The sequence below is a fragment of the Chiloscyllium plagiosum genome, chromosome 13 (genome assembly GCF_004010195.1).
Source record: "Chiloscyllium plagiosum isolate BGI_BamShark_2017 chromosome 13, ASM401019v2, whole genome shotgun sequence".
Taxonomy (NCBI): Eukaryota; Metazoa; Chordata; class Chondrichthyes; order Orectolobiformes; family Hemiscylliidae; genus Chiloscyllium; species Chiloscyllium plagiosum.
In genome coordinates this window covers 26,037,442-26,059,050 of record NC_057722.1, presented here as the reverse complement: position 1 = coordinate 26,059,050, position 21,609 = coordinate 26,037,442, and the positions used below count along the sequence as shown (strand labels likewise).

Sequence of the window (21,609 nt, the reverse complement as noted above, 5' to 3'; positions counted from 1 at the left end):
TTTTAATATTTCTAGGGGCAGCCGGCAGGGCTGTCCCCTTTCACCATTACTTTTTACATTGGTGATTGAACCTTTGGCAAAGGCCATTCATGGGGATCCCAATATATCAGCTCCAGAAGTGGGGTCAAAATTACATAAGATCTCGTTGTATGCAGACGATGTCCTAATGTTTTTGACAAATCCAGCAGTCTCAGTGCCTTGCCTGATACAATGCATTCACGCATTTGGCGCTTTTTCAGGGTATAAGATTAATTTTGCCAAATCAGAGGCTATGCCTATGGGTGGTCTTACGAAGGAGCTGGCTCTTGAGGGCGACTATAGATTCCCATTTAGGTGGTCACAGGGGGGTTTTGGGTATTTGGGCATATTCATCACTCCAGTTCTGGATTGGCTGTTTAAAGCCAATTTTATTCAATTATTTGGAAAGATTAAACAAGATCTTCAAAGATTGCAGGCACTTCCAGTCTCGTGGTTGGGTCGGATAGTGCTTATTAAGATGAATATTCTCATTCGTTTGCTATACCCTATATGGATGCTCCCCCGATTTTCAATAAACAAACACTCCTTTATTTGGCATTGTAAGCAGCCCCTCATTAAATTAACCAAACTGCAGTTGCCTCACAGATTGGGGGGGGGGGGTAGACCTTCCAGACATTAAAAATTACCAACTACGCTTGCTTTTGACCTACGTGAGTGATTGGGTTTATGGGGACCCTCTTTCAATCGAAGATATCGAAGATATCTAGATATTGAAGCCTCCCAGGCAAGATGTCCTCTTACCAGTTTGCTGTTTTTGGACAAGGTGAGGACAGTTAGGGAATATTGCCATAACCCAATAGTCATCAATACTGTTAAAGCATGGAGGGCAATTTGGCAGAGGGAAGGCAATATTGGCAAAACATCTTTGTTTACACCTTTAGTGGGTATGCCGGGTTTTCAACCGGGTATGATAGATTCAGGATTTAAACATTGGGCAGCTAGGGGTGTGTCTTGCATGGGCGATTTATTTGAGGGAGACATAATGATGCCCTTCGATCAGTTAGTATGGAAGTACGAGTTATCTAATAGAGATAACTCTTTCGTTTTTTTTCAAGTTAGGGATTTTATTCAAAAAAAGTCCACACTTTTGACTGATCCCTACAAATTTGACATAGAGAGGGGGGTGCTAAGGGCTAAAAGTACACTCTTTGTCAGTAGTTTATATCATCAATTGGGGGGTGCCACCTCAGATGAGTCTGATCGACTCTGCAAGATGTGGGAAAGAGAGCTGGGTGTTGAAGTTTCCTCAGAGGATTGGGAGGATATTTGGGGGAATACAAGGAAGATATCAATTTGCAATAGGTCCCATGCTTTACAGTTGAAGATTCTCCACAGGGTCCACTTGACTCCAGAACTGTCAAAATTTAAACTAGGGGTATCTTCAGCATGTCCGAAGTGCAAGGTCACAGGCTCTCTTACCCATTGTCTTTCGTCTTGCGATAGGCTTCAAACATATTGGAGTGCTGTGGCGGGCGCAATGGAGAGGATTTTGGGTGTAAGGGTGGAGAAGGACCCTATTTCTCTCTTTTTGGGCCTATCCATTGTATTTCCTGCAGATGTACAAATGAAAAGACTTCTCGATATTCTCACGTTCTGTGCAAGAAAGGATAGCTTGCTAGGTTGGATATCCGAAAACTCCCCAGGCCTGTTGGTTTGGCGGAAGATTGTTATGGAGCATATTCCCCTGGATTTTCTCACAAATATGGTACACCACAAAACTGAGAATTTTTACAAGACATGACAATCCTTTTTGGAATACCTGGACACAGATTTATCTGCCACACTAACAAAGGCTTTTATATAGCTGTAACGACTGTGTTTCATGAGTCCAATATCCAGGGAGGAGGAATGTATGAGTGTTTTGTTTGGCTGGGCTGAGTTATTACTATTTATTTGTTTGTTATTGGTTATTTATTTAGTTAAATAGCTAGTTTAGGTTTTTTTAAATTTTATATTTTTCTATATATGTTTATACATTTGTACAGGAGGGTGGGTTGGGGATTTTTTAAATTTGGGTTTATTTTTGTATTGTTTTCAATTGCATTGTTTTGTACTTTTTGTAATATTAAAAAAATCTAATTTTTCTCAATAAAAATATATTATAAGTTTTTTTTAAAAAAAGAAATACACCAATCTTCAAGCTCCTGCATGTTAGAGAGCTGTAATCTGTATGATATTAAACAAGGAAGTGCTGGAGAACCTCCCCAGGTGTGACAGTACCAGTGAAAAGAGAAACAGTTGAATTTCGAGTCCACTCTGACTCTCCTTCAATTGGCTACAAGACCCATTCTAACATTTTAAAGGTCAGGTTCCATTGGGAGATATACCTTTGATTATGATCAAAACTAAACACACGGGAAACATGAATTACCATCAGAGTGCAGCAGTAAGCACAATATTGCACAATATTGCACAAACATAATATTTAAATATAAAATACTGCAGATACTGGAAAACTGAAGTCAAAAAGAAAATGCTGGAAATGTAAGTTTTTTTAATACAATGGAGGTAAGGTTTACTGCTCACATATGTCATTTCATACTTCTTGACCAACACACCTTTGTAACCCACACTATTTTCTCTCTCATTCTAAAGGCATACCATCACAAAATGATAAGATCTTCAGATACGGGAAAAAGTAGGCCATTTGGCTCCGATGAAGGGCCATCTAGATGCGAAACGTTAGCTTGCTCTCTCTCCAAGGATGCTGCTTGATGCACTGTGATTTCCAGCAGTTTTAAGTTTGCATTTTGGGGGTGGCACAATAGTTCAGTGGTTAGTACTGCTGCCTCAAAGCACCAGGGACCCAGTTCGATTCTAGCCTTGGGTGACTGTCTGTGTGGAGTTTGCACGTTCTCTTTGTGTCTGTGTGGTTTCTTCCAGATGCTCTGGTTTTGCTCCCACAATCCAAAGATGTGTAGGTTAGGTGAACTGGCCATGCTAAACTGTCCATCGTGTTCAGGAATGTGTAGGTTAGATGTGGGAGTCTGGGGTAAATGTAGGGGAATGGCTCTGGGTGGGTTACTCTTTGGAGGGTCAGTGTGGACTTGTTGGGCCAAAGGGCCTGTTTCCACACCGCAGGGATTCTAATTCATTTGGCCCATCATGTCCACTCTGCCATTCAATGGGATCATGGCTGATCCCCAGCTGTACCTTCCTGCCTTTTCCCAACAAACCTTTGATTTCCTTAATTATTAGAAATCTGTCGATCTTAATCTTGAAAACAATGACACAATTCAAGTAGGGTTTTGGAATTCTAGACTGAGGTGAAGAATTAGATTCAATTCCCTCCCAGCGGAACAAAAAAATCATCCTATGACTCCTTACTCTGAGATTATGCCCTTTGGTCCTACAAGGGGAAACAACCTCTCTACATTTAGGTAAAAAGGCTTTTGCCCGAAACGTCGATTTTACTACTCCTCAGATGCTGCCTGAATTGCTGTGCTCTTCCAGCACCACTAATCTAGAATCTCTCTACATCTACCCTATCAAGTCCCCTAAGAATCTTACATGTTTTGAAACAGTCTCCTCTCATTCTATTAAGCCCCATGGGTGGAAGCTCAACATCGCCTCATAAGGAAATCCCTCTACACTCAGCATCAGCCGTGTGAATCTTCTGTGGACTGCCTCCAAGGTAAGTGTAACTTTCCTTAGATAGGGAGGCCAAAACTGTTCACAAAGATATGATTAGTGCCTTGTGTAGTTTTAGCAAAATCCCCTTACTCTTATACTTTGAAATAAAAGTCAATATTTCACGTCTTTCCTATTACCTGCTGAACTTGGATTTGTATTTTTCGTGATTTTTTGGGGGGTAGGTTAGTGTCTTGCAGTAGGATTCCTCCCCCCATCCCTCTGTGCTGCAGATAAATTTAGCTTCCATTTTCTTCCTGCCAACGTGCATAACCCCACATTTTTCCAAATTACACACAATCTGCCTACTCACTATGTCTATGTCCGTCTATAGAAACCGCGTTGCATCCGTTGTAGTTGCCATTCCACCCCGTTTCCGTGTCATCGGAATTTAGCGATAGTCCATTTCACATCCTGCATCCAAGTCATCAACCTATATTGTGATTTCAATGTCCTGAGGCACGGTGGCATGTGGGCGGCACGGTGGCACAGTGGTTAGCACTGCTGCCTCACAGCGCCGGAGACCCGGGTTCAATTCCCGACTCAGGCGATTGACTGTGTGGAGTTTGCACATTCTCCCCGTGTCTGCGTGGGTTTCCTCCGGGTGCTCCGGTTTCCTCCCACAATCCAAAGATGTGCAGGGTCAGGTGAATTGGCCACGCTAAATTGCCCGTAGTGTTAGGTAAGGGGTAAATGTAGGGGTATGGGTGGGTTGCGCTTCGGTGAGTCGGTGTGGACTTGTTGGGCCGAAGGGCCTGTTTCCACACTGTAATGTAATCTAATCTAATCTAAAATGTTATGATTTGGTTTGGAAATAAACTGTTCACAAAGATATGATTAGTGCCTTGTGTAGTTTTAGCAAAATCCCCTTACTCTTATACTTTGAAATAAAAGTCAATATTTCAGGGCGGCACAGTGGTTAGCACTGCTGCCTCACAGCGCCAGAGACCCTGGTTCAATTCCCGCCTCAGGCGACTGACTGTGTGGAGTTTGCACATTCTCCCCGTGTCTGCGTGGGTTTCCTCCCACAGTCCAAAGATGTGCAGGGTCACGTGAATTGGCGAAGCTAAATTGCCCGTAGTGTTCGGTAAGGGGTAAAAAAAAGAACTGCGGCTGCTGGAAATCTGAAACAGAAATGTTGTAACTCTGTATGGTGTTGCATATTAAGGATCTGCTTCACTTTAAGGGGTTAAACTATTCCCGAAGGGAATGGGATCGCCATAACCTTTTTTAACGGGCTGTGATGTTGGGTGTGCCCGTGCAGTCCGCCCGAATTTACTGAAGACTGTTTGATGGTTTAATGCAATTTTAAAAGATTCAAATCGGAGCAGCTCCTTCAGCTATTCGCTGCTTTTTGAAGAAGGGAATTTGCAGACATGCGCGTTGTGAAGACTGAGCTGGAAGATTGTCAGGGTTAGCGAGGCTAAGAAGCAGAAACCCTGGGTCATTCACTGTTCTCATCAGCCGCTAGGACAGCCGTGCCTTAGTCGCCCCGCGTGTTCATTTCGCCAGGTGAGTGGTCTCTCTATTGTCCCTTGTTTTCCGAGAGGAAGGGCTGGCAGCAAAACAGCAGCGAGAGCCCCGAATCTATAAAGCAGCCGTTTCATTGTTAGGCCCTTATCAAACCACATTTGGAACAGAGACCTCGCAGTTCGAATGCGCCTCCTAATTCACTGTGAACCCGGGGAGTCTGCATCATGGAGAAACAGTCACTTGTAATGACCGCTGGGGGGGGGGGGGGGGACAATGAGCCGAGGCAACGTTAACTCAGATAAATAACAAAGCAGGCTGACTGTGGCTCCCTTTAGGTGAAATTGAGATTAAGAAATGGACAAAACCGTTTAGTGTCATTGTTTTAAAGAATAACGTATGCAACTAATGACCCCTACAGTAAATGCTGTTTATAAACACTTGTGGGTGCAATATTTAGCGTAAGATGTTAAAAGGTCACTGTCTGCATTTGTTAGTTTTACCTCGATATCGTTCATTCTTGTTTAAAATTAGTGAACTGTATATCACCAAGTTAGTACTTCATTGTGTTGCTCGATGTGATAGGGAGATGTGTGAAGCTGTGACATCTTGCCATGAAATCATTTGGGGTAAACAATGACTTTGACGCCTGAACACTTTCCATTGTGGTATTTTTATTTATTTAATAATACATTACATAATTTATCCACTTCATCAAACCATGAATAAAATGAACAGTTGTGATGTGTGTAATCAGCTTAAAAAGATCAGTTATTGTAATGCCTGGTTAGGATATATGAGAGTCCATTGTGTAAAGCTGTCTTCTGTATGATTTGGAGGTGCCAGTGTTGGACTGGGGTGGACAAAGTTAAAAATCACACAACACCAGGTTTATTTGGAAGCACTAGCTTTCAGAGCGCTGCTCCTTCATCATGTGGTCGTGGCGTTTAAGATTGTAAGACACAGAATTTATAGCAAAAGTTTACAGTGTGATGCAACTGAAATTATATATTGAAAATGACCTGATTGTTTGTTAAGTCGCTCATCCTTGGCTTCAGTTACAGAGTCATAGAGATGTACAGCACAGAAACAGACCCTTTGGTCCAACTCGTCCATACTGACCAGATATCCCAACCTAACCAAGTCCCACCTGCCAGCGCCCGGCCCATATCCCTCCAAACCCATCCTGTTCATATACCCATCCAAATGCCTCTTAAATGTTGCAATTGTACCAGCCTCCACCACTTCCTCTGGCAGCTCATTCCATACATGTACCACCCTCTGCATGAAAAGGTTGCCTCTTAGGTCCCTTTTATATCTTTCCCCTCTCACCCTAAACATATGCCCTGTAGTTCTGGACTCCCCGACCCCAGGGAAAAGACTTTGTCTATTTATCCTATCCATGGTCCTCATAATTTTGTAAACCTCTATGTCACCCCACAGCTTCCGACACTCCAGGGAAAACAGCCCTGGCATATTCAACCTCTCCCTAAAGCTCAAATCCTCCAAACCTGGCAGCATCCTTGTAAATCTTTTCTGAACCTTTTCAAGTTTCACAACATCTTTCCAATAGGATGGAAACCAGAATTGCATGCAATATTCCAAAAGTGACCTAACCAACGTCCTGTACAGCCGCAACATGACCTCCCAACTCCTGTACTCAATACTCTGACCAATAAAGGAAAGCATACCAAACACCTCTTCATTATCCTATCTACGTGCGACTCTACTTTCAAGGAGCTGTGAACCTGCACTCCAAGGTCTTTTATTTTTAACAGCAACACTCCCTAGGACTTTACCATTAAGCATATAAGTCCTGCTAAGATTTGCTTTCCCAAAATGCAGCACCTCATATTTATCTAAATTGAACTCCAGCTGCCACTTCTCAGCCCATTGGCTCATTTGATCAAGATCTCATTGTCCTCTGAGGTAACCTTTTTCACTGTCCACTACACCTCCAATTTTGGTGTCATCTGCAAATTTACTAACTATACCTCTTATGGTCACATCCAAATCACTCTATATAAATGATGAAAAGTAGTGGCCCAGTTTTTGGTGTTTTTCCACTCCAACCAAACAATTTCTGAAGTTCTGTCCTCAAAACAATTCTTTCTTTATATCTGCCAGATACCTCAGATCATAAACTGCATTAGTCACGTGTTCTTTGGCTTTTTTTTTCCTTTTCACAGTACAGTGATCTTCACACAAAGGGAATGTTGAAATGAAAGCAAATTAATTCACTATTTTAAATAACTCATCATAAACTAAAACAAGAAACAAAAGAAATACTCTTTTTAAAGAATTATTTTCATGTTATCAACATGGGCTTGTCACCTTTCATGAGGAAAATCATCTCGTGAATGGATATCACACAGGTCGCTGCAGATCAAAGTCATTACCACCACCTTGTTGAGGGCAATTAGGGATGTACAATAATCACTGATGTAGCAGCAATGCCCCCAGCGAGGGAAATAATAAAAAAGTCGAGGAAATATACTTAGTGACCACAAACAAAATGATGCCATGACATATTTTGATGTGAAATGGCATTGTAATGCAAAATTATCAATAGATGAAGCAATGCTTAATACATTTACTTGAGTGACTCCATTTCTTCATGTATCAGATTTAAACTGTCAACATTTGTAGGTTTCTCCTGTTCTTCGGTCATTGATAAAAAGGTGTTGTTTTGAGAACAGGTCAAATGCATCAAACATATATATTTCTGATCAAAATTTGGATGTTTTATTTCTCTTATTTCCAAACTCTATTAGCCTTACACCATGATAACTTTCCACTATTTTTCAGTGCTGTCATGTAATCTTGAAGGGGACACCTGAGTGCTTCTGCTGTTTACCCAAAATTTTGTATATTAGAATATGAAACAGATTAGCACTTCATTATATTTGTAGTTTCATCTCCAGGCAGGCAATACTGGATAATATAAATGGTCCCTCAAGAAAAAGGAAGATATTTATCTGTCTTTATTGTTTCTATATGAAGCTGGTGTTAACTTCAATTTCTCAAACTCAGTCCCGTAAACCTATTCTTATTTGGTAAAATTAATAGCTAGATTCTAATAGTCTTGTTGAGCCACACAATTGTTAAAAATGGAGGTTGATGTTTTTTTCTAAAATGACATGTATCGCACTTTCAAAATTAATGACTGAGAAAATGGTACTCGAATTTGTGAATCGCTTACCAGTTATTGCTTTCGTCAACAATTCGCTTTTTAGCAATTGCAACTAAAACTATATTGCTGGAAATTCTCTTGGAGGTTCAGTAATTGACGGCAATGTAGACCAAGCAAGTGATATATTTGATCACAAATCTGTGCTTTGTTGGTATTGTGGCTGTTGAGCCAAGGAAAGAAACATTGTCATGTTTTGTTGTGATGTTTAAAAGACTAGGAGCATGACAAGAATTTGTTGCTGTGACCTCACATGCCAGATGTGCTCTCAGAACCCATGGGATGATTTGTTTTGTAATCCTGCATATGTTACAAAATATTTGTTGGGCAACAGTTTCTTTGTTATGCTTTTATTAGTTTATCCTACATATGATTTACCTGTAACAGTATAATTGCCATTAACTGCCTATTATTTATGTTTTTAACTTTCTGGATTAAAAAATAGTTGACCTGAAAAAACTAAAATTCAGCGTTTATTCCATATGTAGCGAAGGTCAGTAATTGAGAGAGATATGTTTTGTCACAGCAATTTTATGTAAGCTCATACTGATTTAACCTATTGAACTTATTGTGACAAAGACACATTTTAAGTGATATTTAAAATCTAAATCTAAACAGGCCTTCCAGTAACGAATGTCATTGTATGGTAACATTTTTCAGAAGAATTTAGCTGATCCTATGAAAAAAAGCTTTACACACATGCATAAAATATACAGTATTGCATAACTAGAAAATCTGAAATAATCACAGAAAATGCAACAGTTTTAGAACTAATTGGTCTACACCTGATGGACATTGAGCAATGGTTTCCAAGCAATTTGGTTTGCTCATGTACATGCACTCCTATAATGGCCCTTTCAGGAACAATTCTGCTTTGGGTACAATGAATGACTGGGATGCAAACTGTCAGAAATTACACTGGGTGTTGAGAAGTTTTGTTTGTCTATCAATTTTCAGCTGAAATTTGTGTATCACCAGACCTTAAATCTGCCCTGTAATTGGGCACTGATCTAAAACAGTGAACTCTGGGCATTTGGTGATGGAGAAAAAAAAATTCAGTTACATGTAAGAGCACTTCTGGACATAAAGAGAGAAGAAAAGAAAAACATTTTTTGCTATTTAAAATGGAGACCTAGATTGTTGCTCCAGAGATTAAGTCAAATGACAGCTAGAGAATTTAAATTTGATTAATTAATAAATTTGGAATAAAATGTTGGTGTCATTAATGATGATCAGAAACTATTAGATTATGCTTAAAAAAAACTGTCATGTTCACCTAAGCCCTTCATGGGACGAAATCATCTGCCCTTATCAGATCTGGCCTGTACATGATTACAAACCCACAGCTTGGTGATTGACCTTTAACTACCATGTGAAGTGGAATAGCAAGATATGCAGCTGTTATCAATCAGCCACAGACTTTACTGGGTGTGGCTATAGTAATGGCTCCTTTCAAGCAGAGAAAAGAGAAATGATATTCTGGAATGAGGAAAGGGCAGTGACATGGAATAAATATTTTGTGTTTTCACAGCAGAAGACACAAGGTGTATATCAGAAATTGGGGGTAACCTTGGGATTAAAAAGAGAGAGTGGGAATTAAGATAATTAATATCAGAGAAATATTGCTTGAGATACTTGAGGAATTAAAATCTGACATCCCATGGTCTTGATGGCTTACATCCTTGGATTCTAATAGAAATAGTAGTAGAGGTAGTGGATAGATTAGCTGCGGCTTTTCAAAATTTCTAAGATTTGGGAATAGTCACATCAATTTGGAAGCTGGCAACATAGCATTTTGAGCGGCACAGTGGCTCAGTGGTTAGCACTGCTGCCTCACAGGGCCAGGGACCCGGGTTCAATTCCCACCTTGAGCAACTGGCTGTGTGGAGTTTGCACATTCTCCCTGTGTCTGCGTGGGTTTCCTCCGGGTGCTCCAGTTTCCTCCCACAGTCCAAAGTTGTGCAGGTTAGGTGAATTGGCCACGCTAAATTGCCCTTAGTGTTAGGTGTATTAGTCAGGGGTAAATATAGGGGGGTGGGTTTCTCTTCAGAGGGTCGGTGTGGACTTGTTGGGCCGAAGAGCCTGTTTCTAAGCTGTAGGGAATCTAATCTAATCATTGCCTTTTAAGAAATGAAGGTGATGCAAACCAGGAACTATAGGCTAGCTGGTTTCATGTCATTGGAAAATGCTGAAATATATTGTCAAGAAAGTCTGAACAATAAGATAAGAAAAACAAATTATGTTTTTTTACTGTCAAGATGAGAAATTTCTTATTTTGAGAGTTGTAAATCTGTGGAATTCTTTACCAAAGGGAGGTGTTCGGACTGGATCATTAAGTATATTCAAGGTTGAGACAGTCAGATTTTTAATCAGGAAAGGATTCAAGATTTGTGGAGAAAAGGCAGCAAAGTGACGTTGAGGATTATCAGATTAGCCACGATGCTATTGAATGGTGGAGCAGATTCAAGCATGCTAAATGGCCTGCTTCTATCTATGTCTTATGATTCTGCTGAAATTTATTTGTGTATTATGATGAAGGATGTCATTTATATATACTTTTTTTTAAAGAGTTTGAAATTTAAATCAGTGGTGTAGGTTGTAGGTCTATTTTCACATTTTCACTAATGTGAGTGAAAATTTGTATGTGTTGTGGGGGGTCATGGCAAGGGAGAGGACACGGTGAAAAATGTTAGCTTAGTTTTGAGTTTAAAATACTAAAAAATTTAAATCCGGAGATTTCAAAGCTTTTGGTCATTTCAAAGGTGACCTGGTTAGAGTCAAAAGCAACTGTAGTCTCACTTAGAAAAAAAGACATTGCTCAGAACAGTTATGGAAATAAGTTATCTCCATGAAAGAATATAGTTTGTGAAAACTTTCAGACCAGGAGCGTTCAGTTAGAAATCTGCATTGCTTATTCAAAACTGAGAAAGCCTAAAATTTCAGTTATGTGAAGATTTTAGTACAGGGCTTCATAACTCATTGGACAGAAACTGAGAGAAATGCCATTAAGTCAAGCCTACAGATTGGACATAGAAGGAAATTTATCTGGATTTTGATTAACAATAAAGTGATGATATTGGAGAGTAGGTGCTATTTTGTTTTGTGGTATGTTTTGAGATCTTTCAAACTGTAATTTATTTAGATAGCCTGGTTTGTTTTTTTTTCCCTTCTATAATAAACCTTGGTTTTTTTTAAAAACAAAATCTGCAGCCTGGTGTTCTTACGTTTCAGAGATTAGATTAGAACAAAACACAAACTAATATCTATTGAGACAGATTTGTCCAGTAGTAACATGAGTTGGGATCATGATAATCTCAGCAAACATGATCATCCTCCATCATTGAACATAATTAAGGTTAGGATAGACAGATTATTTGGTCCCTCAGGGGATAATAGGGATCAGGTGGGAAGTGAAGGGGAAACTCAAGATCTGTCATGATCACATTGAACAGCATCAGGTCAGGCTCTGTGAGTTGTTTGAACTGCTCCTATTTCCTGTGTTCTCACTCCAAAAATTGGTGAAATCTTTGACTAGTGGTTCCATGAGTAAATGAGATTCTAACACCAGAATGTGAAAATTACCACAGAATAACTTAACTGCAAATGAAAAAGTAATTTTAAACAATTGTCATTATATTCCCTCACAAGTATGTTGTGTATATTGACCAAGTATTTTGTTGTTAATTCTTTGTTGCCATCCTTTATTGGTATCTATTCACCACCTTTTATTTTGCCTCCTGTACAATGAGTAATAGTTAATCTTTGCTGTCATTTATTTATTGTTCCGCAGTCTGCACATCTCTGTTAAGGTTCTTTAGGCTAATTGAAGGTGCTTCTGTTGTTTTCCTGATCACAGATGCCACCAGTCTAACACCGGTCTGTGGTGGATGCAGAAGCCAGTTTCCAGACACCTGCAGACTGACAGGCTCATGAAATGATCCTGGGCAAACATACAAGAGGTGAATGAAAAATAAATACTGGCTCACCAATTTTCTGGGCCACTGAGTACTGCAGAGAAAAGGTAGGCCAGTACTGCCCACGTTTCTTTTTAAAATAGAAGATTACCAATTGTTAGTGCTGGTGAATGGATTGCATTTCAGACATTTGCACTGTGTGAAGGTTTCCCAGATTAGGTAGAATAGAGTTCCTCTTGCTGTTCACCTTCCAACACAGACACACACACACAGTTACTCACTCTGTGGACAGAGAAAGAACTTTAATGTTTTGAGACTATTATGACTCATCTTCGGAACTGAAAGGAGTTGGAAAATTGTTTTATTTTTGCTGCAGACAGAGGGGGAGGAGGAGGAGGAGCAAGTGGAATTGACTGTAAGAGTCTTTGAAGCCAAGAACAAAGTGGTGAAGGGAAGGTAGAAAAGTAAAAAGGGTGTAAATTTAAAGTGTAAACAGAAGAAAGGTCCACACTGCTTGTGACCAAAGTCAAGAAGCAACAAATACGTGTGTGTTGTGTTTCATTAGTAGGCCCATGTTGGAAATGTTTGCATGGGAGTGCAGTGGTTTATTGAAATGACAAGTACCTGGAAGATCAGGGTCATTCGTAGGGATAAGGGGTTCTTCCGCAAAACAGTCACCTAGTCTGGGCTTGGTCTCGCCAGTGTAATGGTGACCACATTGTGAGCAGTGAGTGCAGTAGATTAATTTGAAAGAAAAACATGTAAAATGTTACTTCACCTAGAAAGTGTGTTTGAAGCCAGAGAGGAAAGAGGAAGTGAACGGTCAAATACACCTGTAATTGCACAGGGGACTAGGAAGTGTTAGCAATGATACAGGAATGGATCATGGTGTTAAGGAGGGTACAGACATTGTGGAATGCTGATAGTGGAGGGCAGGGGAAGGTGTGTTTGGTGATAGCATCCTACTGGAGGTGGTGGAAATGGTAGAGGATGATTCTTTGAATACAGAGACTGGTGAGTTGAAAAGTGAGTGCACAGTGAACCCTATAGTTGTTCTAGGAGGAAGGGGTGAGGATTGATCCATTTCACACAGAGCTGCCAGTCTGGTGAAGCTGAATTTGGTGGCTGTATAGTTTAACATTCTCTACCAACCTGTTTCTCTTGGGAAAGTAATCTTTTCGAGAAAAAGAATTAGCTGGATTAAAGAGCAGAATGAGACTATTTCAAGGCACCATTTTGTATGCCCTGCTTAAGAAAAGACCTGTGGATTGGCAGCAAGAACAAATTTGCTGAATCAACAAGAAAGTCAAGATATATGCACTGACACAGCCAACCTTTGAAAAACAGTCCATGTGCAAACACTTAAACGTATCATGGCATCACAGGGGTAGCAAGTATAGCACCTACTTTATAATTAGGTCTAAAGCTGTTTTTAATTTTTTGGGATGAAAACTTGATGGTAAAAGTCAGATTGCAGTCAGTATGCTTAGTTACTCTTTAAAAGATGCTTTACTTACTTTGTTCTTTTATCCTTATAGTCTTGGTCTTCGCAAAACTCTGAATCAGTCCCTTACACTTTCCTGCAGTGGATGAATATAGTTATTTTGCTACTAATGTTTAATAAATGTGATGAGAGTCACATGATTACATTATTATGGGGAATGTGGATTCTACAATGATAAAGCAGAGGCATCTCTTCTGGTGCACAGTTCCTCCTGTTACATACAGAAATGTTGAAGATTTGAGCATTGAACAAGCTCTACATCTCTGTGATGATTCTTCGTGCTCTTCATTAGGGAAGGAATAGACAGAGCCAAAGTATCGTTTATTTGCTGTCTTGAATATTACTAACCAACAATCTCTGCAGATCCAGTCAAATGTTTACTAGGCCTATCTGTTTGGAAGTAGATGCGTATATAATATCAGCAGGAGTTTGAAGAGGTGACACATTAACTGCTGGACCTTGAGAAAAAACTCAAAAAATCTGAAATAGATTAATGGAAGCCTTTACAACCCTGGCTATTGTCATCCAGTGGGTAAACAAGCAAAAGTTAGAGTGATGTCACTAACTAATAAGAATTCCACAGTTTTCCACAAAAGACAACCCATGAATCATACAGGGCTCTTCATCACATTTTTAAGTCCCTAGATGCCATTGATCCAGCCAAACCCCAGTGACTATTGTCAAATTATTCTAACACCCAAACAGTTTCCTGCTGATATCAAACTGACTACTCATCAGATAAAATGTTAAATCAAGGCCACTTGTTTTGACAGGTGGATGCAAAACATCCTATGGCTCTATTTGAACAATAATGGGTAGTACAAGAACAAACTTTAATCTATAAAACATAGCATGGAAAGTAGACAATTTACGTAGAAACAAGATAGAGTCAAGGGGACAGGTCAAGTCACTTCCCTTCTTGCCTGCAAACATAGACGGAGCTCCCAAAATACCCTGCTTGAATATTAAAATGTTCCCAAGAAAATAAAAAGTAACACATTTCCCCACCCTGTGGAGTTAACAGCTTCCATCATCTAAAAGTCCGTGAGTGAATAAGCAATTGTGTATTCATCACCAGAAATGTTCAACCTCCATTTTCTTCAGTTACCCAAGAAGAAAATGTTGTGTGTGAGAGTTCACATAATGGCAGCCGAGAGATGAGCCCCACACCAATTTAAAACTGCTGTTGGTGTAGAGAAACAGGTCATGCAGCAGCAGATTGCTGGTACAAAGAAGCTGTATGCTGCAACTGTGGGTAAGAGAGAGCACATTGAACAAGTGTGTTTGAGGAAGTACAGCAAAAGTACAAAAAGCGAAGAATGAGAAGAAAATCTACTGTGTACACGAATGGCATGAGAAAAGCCCAGACTCTGGACCCGAAGAGGAGCTGTTATTAAGCAGACTGGCTGTTGCTGATAGTGGTACCCGATACTGGTTTGCTACTTTTTGAATGGCAAACTTCTAAGAATGTAGGTGGATGCTGGAGTGGGGGTTTCTTTGAAATCTCAAAGTGTGTATCAGAACCAGCTAAATCATGTTGCACTGCAACCCTCAAAGATTCGACTAAGAACATACACAGTTAATTTGGTGCTTTTAAGGGGATATATCAATGCAAATGTTTTATTATGACTTCAATCTGGAGATTTGTCCTTGCATATTACCAAAGAAACTTTCCCAGCTTGGGAAATGTGGCTGGAGGAAAATCAAATTCAACTGGGATGAAGTAAATCACTTGTTAGAACCTGAGACTGACTTATCACAGATTCTAAAGAAACATGCCATTGTTTTCAATGGGGATGTAGGAAACTTGGAAGAGATCTCTGTCAAATTGAAAGTTAAGGATGAGAATGAAACAAAATGTTGCAAGGCGAGATCAGTGCCTTATGTAAACAGACGAAAAGCTGAGGCAGAATTCGAGAGGCTGGTCAAGATAGGAGTCCGTAAATATGAATGATTGGGCAACTATTGTAGCAATGATGAAGAAAGATGGATAGATATATATCTCAGTGATTTTAAGGTGACTATTGATCCAATATTGCGGGCTGAGCAGAAACCTTTGCTTTTAATTGATGACCTATTTGCTGGATTAGGTGGAGGTCAGCTTTTCAGTAAAAATGACCTGAGTCTGAGGGAGGGTGACTGGACCTGAAACATTAACTTTGATTTCTTTTCACAGATGCTGCCAGACCTGTTAAGTTTTTCCAGCATCTTCTGCTTTTGTTTCTGACCTTGGTCAAGCCTATCTCCAGATGAACTGACATCTGAGTCACAGAAATACTTGACAATTGTAAACATAAACGACTATTCAAATACAAGAGACTTCCTTTTAGAATTACATCTGCACTTGCATTATTCCACTGTACCATGGGTCAGGTTTAAGTGGGTTGAAAGCAGTCCTGTATTACCTAGATAATATTTTAGTCACGGGAAGAAACAAGAAAAAACACCCTCCGTAATTTAGGTGTTACAGACATTTGAAGATTACTACCTAAGAATGTGGATTTTTAAATCTTCCATTGAATATTTGGGCCATGGCACTGGAATTACACATCACCTTCAAAAGTAAAGCCACAACTGGGGCACCAGCGCCTAAAAATGTAAACCAACTGTGATTATTTTTGAGCTTGCTAAATTTCTATGGCAGGTTTGTCCCGAATCTTGAAATCATTCTCAAGTTGTTCCAAAATCTATAAGCCCAAAACAAGAATTGGAAATGGGAAGGTCAATGTGAAACAGCCTTTACACAAACCAAAGATGCTTTATTAAAGTCAAAAGTCTTGACCAATTTTGATCCAAAGTTACTGTTGCAACTGGCATGCAATGCATCACCCCAAGAAATGAATGCAGTTGTTTCTCATATATTAACCAATAGCTTTTGCGCCAAGATCGTTTAACAATGTAGAAATGAACGATGCATAGGTAGGAAAGAAGTTCTCAGAATCACTTTTGGCATTAGATGATTCCACCAATACCCGTAAAACCAGGAATTAACCCCATTGACAGTATGCAGACTATTAATCACAATATTTGGGGCTCATACAGGGATACTACTCTAGCAGCGAGCCATATGCAGAGATGGCCATTGTTGCTATCAGCTCACACTTATACAATTATATGGGGAGAAAGTGAGCACTGCAGATGCTGGAGATCAGAGCTGAAAATGTGTTGCTGGAAAAGCGCAGCAGGTCAGGTAGCATCCAAGGAACAGGAGAATCGACGTTTCGGGCATAAGCCCTTCTTCAGGAATGAGGAAAGTGTGTCCAGCAGGCTAAGATAAAAGGTAGGGAGGAGGTCCCTCCTTCCTACCTTTTATCTTAGCCTGCTGAACACACTTTACTCATTCCTGAAGAAGGGCTTATGCCTGAAACGTCGATTCTCTTGTTCCTTGGATGCTGCCTGACCTGCTGCGCTTTTCCAGCAACACATTTTCACCCCGTATACAATTATATATCAGTAATCCAATTCACGTGGGTATGCTGATGGGCTTTCTACATTATCTTTGACAAATGAGTTGACTACAAACAGTGCTTATATAGACATTTTCTACTGCAAATGAAGAGAACACAGCATAAATGTTGAAAGGTACATTAGAAATGATCTACAAATAACAATTCCAAATAGGGATCTGGATATACCTGAGAACAGAACAGAAACTGGAGCATTTGAGCAAGCCAGTACCCTAGTAGAGAATACATTGTGTGAACCTTTGAACACTGAATCATCTCAGAAAAAGACAACAGATGATATTCCTAAAATACTAGAAGTTAAAGCCAGTTAGAAAAATAAACAGATGTCCGAGATGCACCAATGGCCATGCAGGAATCAAAGTCCTTTGGTTCCAACATCCAAAAGACCAACGTCTTTTCCACTGACTGTATGATGTAATGATATTTACAGTATGATTGTAAATATTGTGACTGTTTTAATTGCAGGAACCACTGATGTAAAGGGTGAGGGATGTTGTGTATTTGGTATTATGGTGGACTGTCACTTTTAAGAATCCAAACAAGTGCCATCATGACATCACCATTGGCCAATTTGGACAGGAACAGTTTAGTCTAACCTTGCTGACTACAGAGTGAATGCCTCCTTAATACAGACCCTGCTGTTGTTGAACACTTCGGTCTCCTGGTCTTTCTTGAAACATGACAGAAAACATCAGGCAATTACAATTACATTTCAAGTATTGAGAAGTGAACATATACAGGTCATTCTGGTATAAAGCATCTTTCATTAACTCGAATTGGCTACAATGTGATTGACAAATTATGGTTTCTGTTTGGATAATCTGAACTTTCTACTTGACGGAGATCACAAATTTCTATAACAATCTTCTACAGTACGGTTTTCTATTGAGATTTTCCATAGTGCGATTTTCTACAGTGCGAGGCTACAAAGGAATGCAACTGTCACGTTGTATTGTATTCTTCCTTTTAGTTTAAACTTACGAAAAGCCTGCTTTCTGCCTTTTGCTGAGAGTTGCAGTGCTTAAGGAGTCAAAACACATCTTGTAGTTTGTTGAGAGGTGGAAAAGGGGAGAATCATTAAAAGAACAGTTAAAAATGAGCATTTGGGCAATCTGAACAATTCTTTTTCAGAATTTAGTGGCTACTTGATCAAAGCAGTGTAATTTATTTAAATGTGCTTGGAAGAGATCTTTATTATTTTTCAAATTGAGCATATGTATACATTTTAAACATTTTGTTCATTTCTCATCATTTCTTGAAGAGGCTTGGCTTGTTTCCTTGTTTTACTGTTATATACCTCAATTAAATGCTCCTCCTCCTGTGTTCCAAACAAAACAGCACCAGTCTAACCAGTCAGGTGAGATTCTTCAAATCCTAAAATTTATTGTCTATTCTCTTTCTAGTTTGTCCTTACAAAATGCATCTATCTGGATTCAGTTCCATCTGCCACCTTGGCACACCCGGCAAGTTTTTTGTCTTTCTGTGAGATATTTATTGCCACTCCCTGTTGATGTTTGACTTTTCTCATCACCATTTATGACACTTTACATCCTGCTGCAGCAACAACATCCCACGTCCCTGTGTGTTCCAGACTTTTATCACATGAACAAGGGATATAATTTAAATAATGAATAACAAAGTCAATTTGGATAATAGGCTAGGGGATAGCTCAGTAGAAATAGTAAATAGTTTACGTTATTTTTTCCACAATATTCAGAATTAATATTCCTGCCACATGAGGTCCAAGTCATATTTACAAAAGCAATTCCATACAGGCATGTAATTTTAAAGACTCAACGTATGAATGGTTTCTGTACTCATTAATGACTATTTTATGTTATCCTGAGTTGTGTTCTGGCTTGCATACAACTTGACTCTTGAATCGACTCAAGAATGGACACTATTCACAACCCGGGAACTGCCTGTAACAAAGAAAAAGTCTTGATTAAGGACCTACCATCCATGGTTAACTGAAGAAGTTAGGGAAAGCATCACACCTAAGGAAAAAAACATAAGTGTGCAAAGATGAGTGGTAGGTCAATGAGTTGTCAGAATATTAAGAGTGGCAGAAAATGATGGAAATGTTAATCCAGAGGAATCAAGAAAATTTTGGTCTTCTAGACGGAATGGGAAATTAATAGTGAGTAAAAAGGAAATAGCAGATGAAATTAGCGTAATTGCTTCTGCCTTCATTATAAAAGATACAAACATTCTAGTAATGGCTGTGAATCAGAAGGTAGAAGGGAAAGAGGAATTTAGTGAAATTATAATCTTAATGAAAGCTTACTGAACACATTGATGGAACCTTGGGCTCAAAAGTCTCTAGGTCTAAATGCACTTCTTCCTTGAGTCTTAGTAGAGGTAGCTAATGAGGTAGTACATGTATTATTAATGTTCCAAAATTTGCTTAATTCCAGAAAGGTTCCATTGGACTGAAACATAGTAACATAACCCCTCCTATTCTAAAAGGGAATGAGGCAGAAAATAGGAACTACAGTTAGTTTGGTTGCTGTTGTGAGGAAAGTGTTAGAGAATCAAGCATTAAAGAGATTATAGCTGTGCACTTAGAAAAACCTCAAAACAAACACGAAGAGGCACTATGAACTCAACAAAGCGAAATCATGTTTAAGCAGTTTATTGGAATTCTTTTGAGGGGATAACATAAGTTGTGAATAAAAGAAAACCTGTAGACCTTTCAGGATTTTTGAAGACATTTAATAATAGGGCAGATAATAGAAACTCATGTTGTAATGGTTAACATATATGAGCATGGTTAGAAGTTTGGCTGGTTGGTAGAAGGCAGAGTATCTGTGCTGGGACCTCAACCTTTTAAATTTTCATCAAAGACTTGGAAGTGGGAAGAAGGAAGCCAAGATATGGTAGATAAATCTGCTGACAACACCAAGACAGATAAGAAAGTATATTGTGAAAAATATGCAAGGGGTGAGCAAAAATCTGACATTGGTATAATGTGGGAAAATGTGAAGTTGTTCACTTTGGCAGGAAGAATGAAGAGCAGAACATTACTTAAAGGAGGAACACTTGTGGTATTCTGGGGCACAGAAGGATTTAGGTTTCTCTAGAGTATGAGTCACAAAAATATTTAGTATGCAGGTACAGCAAAATCAAGAGGCCAATGGGATGCTATTCTTTATTATGAGGGATATTGAACATAAAAGTAAGGAAATTATGCTTCAGTTGTACATGGCATTGGTGAGATCATATCTCAAATGAGTGTGTGGTTTTGGTCTCCTTATTTAAAGAAGAATGCAAATGAATTGGAGGTTGTTCAGAGGTGATTTTATAAATTGAAAGTGGAATGAGTAGGTTGTCTTCTGAGGAAAGATTACAAAGGCTGAGCTTGCTTCCAGTGAAATTTTAGTAGAGTAAGGGATGACTTGAGTGAATAAATCCTGAACAATCTTAACATGTGAATAGAATAACTTTTCTTGCAGGTGTGCATCCAAAAATAGAGGACCCTGTTCGAAAATTTTGGGTTCACTTTTTCGGACCGATGAAAATTTTTTTCTGAGGGTTGAGAGTATGGAGCTGTCTGCTTCAGAGGTGGTGAACATGGGGTCTATTAACTATTTTCAAGGCAAAGGTAGCTAGATTCTTGTTAGGCATGTGATTCAGATACTATCAGGTGAGATAGGAGTGTGGAATTCAAAACACAAACAGATCAGATTGAATGTCAGAGCAAGCTTGAGAGCTGAATGGTTTGCTCCTGTTCCTATTTTGTGTGTTCATAAGTAATGCTTCCTTTTGCTGAATTAATATTCTAGTATCAATGCCAATCAAGTTATGTAAATATGCACCAACTACCTTTTCACAAATTTCTCTTCTTGTAGTCAGTTGTTTTTTTAACCACATGGATCTATCAGCCACAGTCTGATTACTAGTCTGCTTCTTAGAATCTTGATATCTTCCAATTTACTGATCCTACCCTGTAGTGCAAAGACGTTTGACCTGTTATACCCATGATAGATCTTGCAGCAATAGTGCTTAGCCTCACGTTTCACTTAATCCAGAATTTCCTTACTCTCCAGTATCAGTTCAATTCCCTTTTAAAAAGATTTACAGAATTAACTTTTACATTTCTAATTCAGTGGTTGATGTAGGTATTGAGTAAAAAAAATTTCTAAATTGTTTGCCAGTATTTTTAACCCTATAAGCAACATTCCTTCTAATTTTTCCGGCCGCTGTGCAAATCTCTAACGTCTGAGTGAGGTAGCATTTTCCACAAGGGGAAGCTATGCATCAGCACCTGAGGTGGTATGTGTAGTGTTTCCTTGCAGCTACACAGCCATGCAACTTAGAGGAAATCTGTCTATGGCTCTGGTTATTGAATCTCCGCTATTCAAGAAAAAAAAGTTTTTTAATGCTCCACCTATT

General features: G+C 39.2%; 1 long non-coding RNA gene across 2 annotated transcripts; it reads left to right on the top strand.

The window, feature by feature from the left end:
* Nucleotides 1-4,775: 4,775 nt before the first annotated feature.
* Nucleotides 4,776-21,162, top strand: LOC122555869. 2 transcript variants are annotated; one of them, XR_006313378.1, is made up of 3 exons: nt 4,776-5,181; nt 12,186-12,350; nt 18,618-21,162. It is a non-coding gene; the product is annotated as an uncharacterized LOC122555869 (long non-coding RNA). The 2 variants fall into 2 exon arrangements; XR_006313379.1 differs by having other exon boundaries at nt 18,476-21,162.
* The last annotated feature ends 447 nt before the right edge of the window (nt 21,163-21,609 follow it).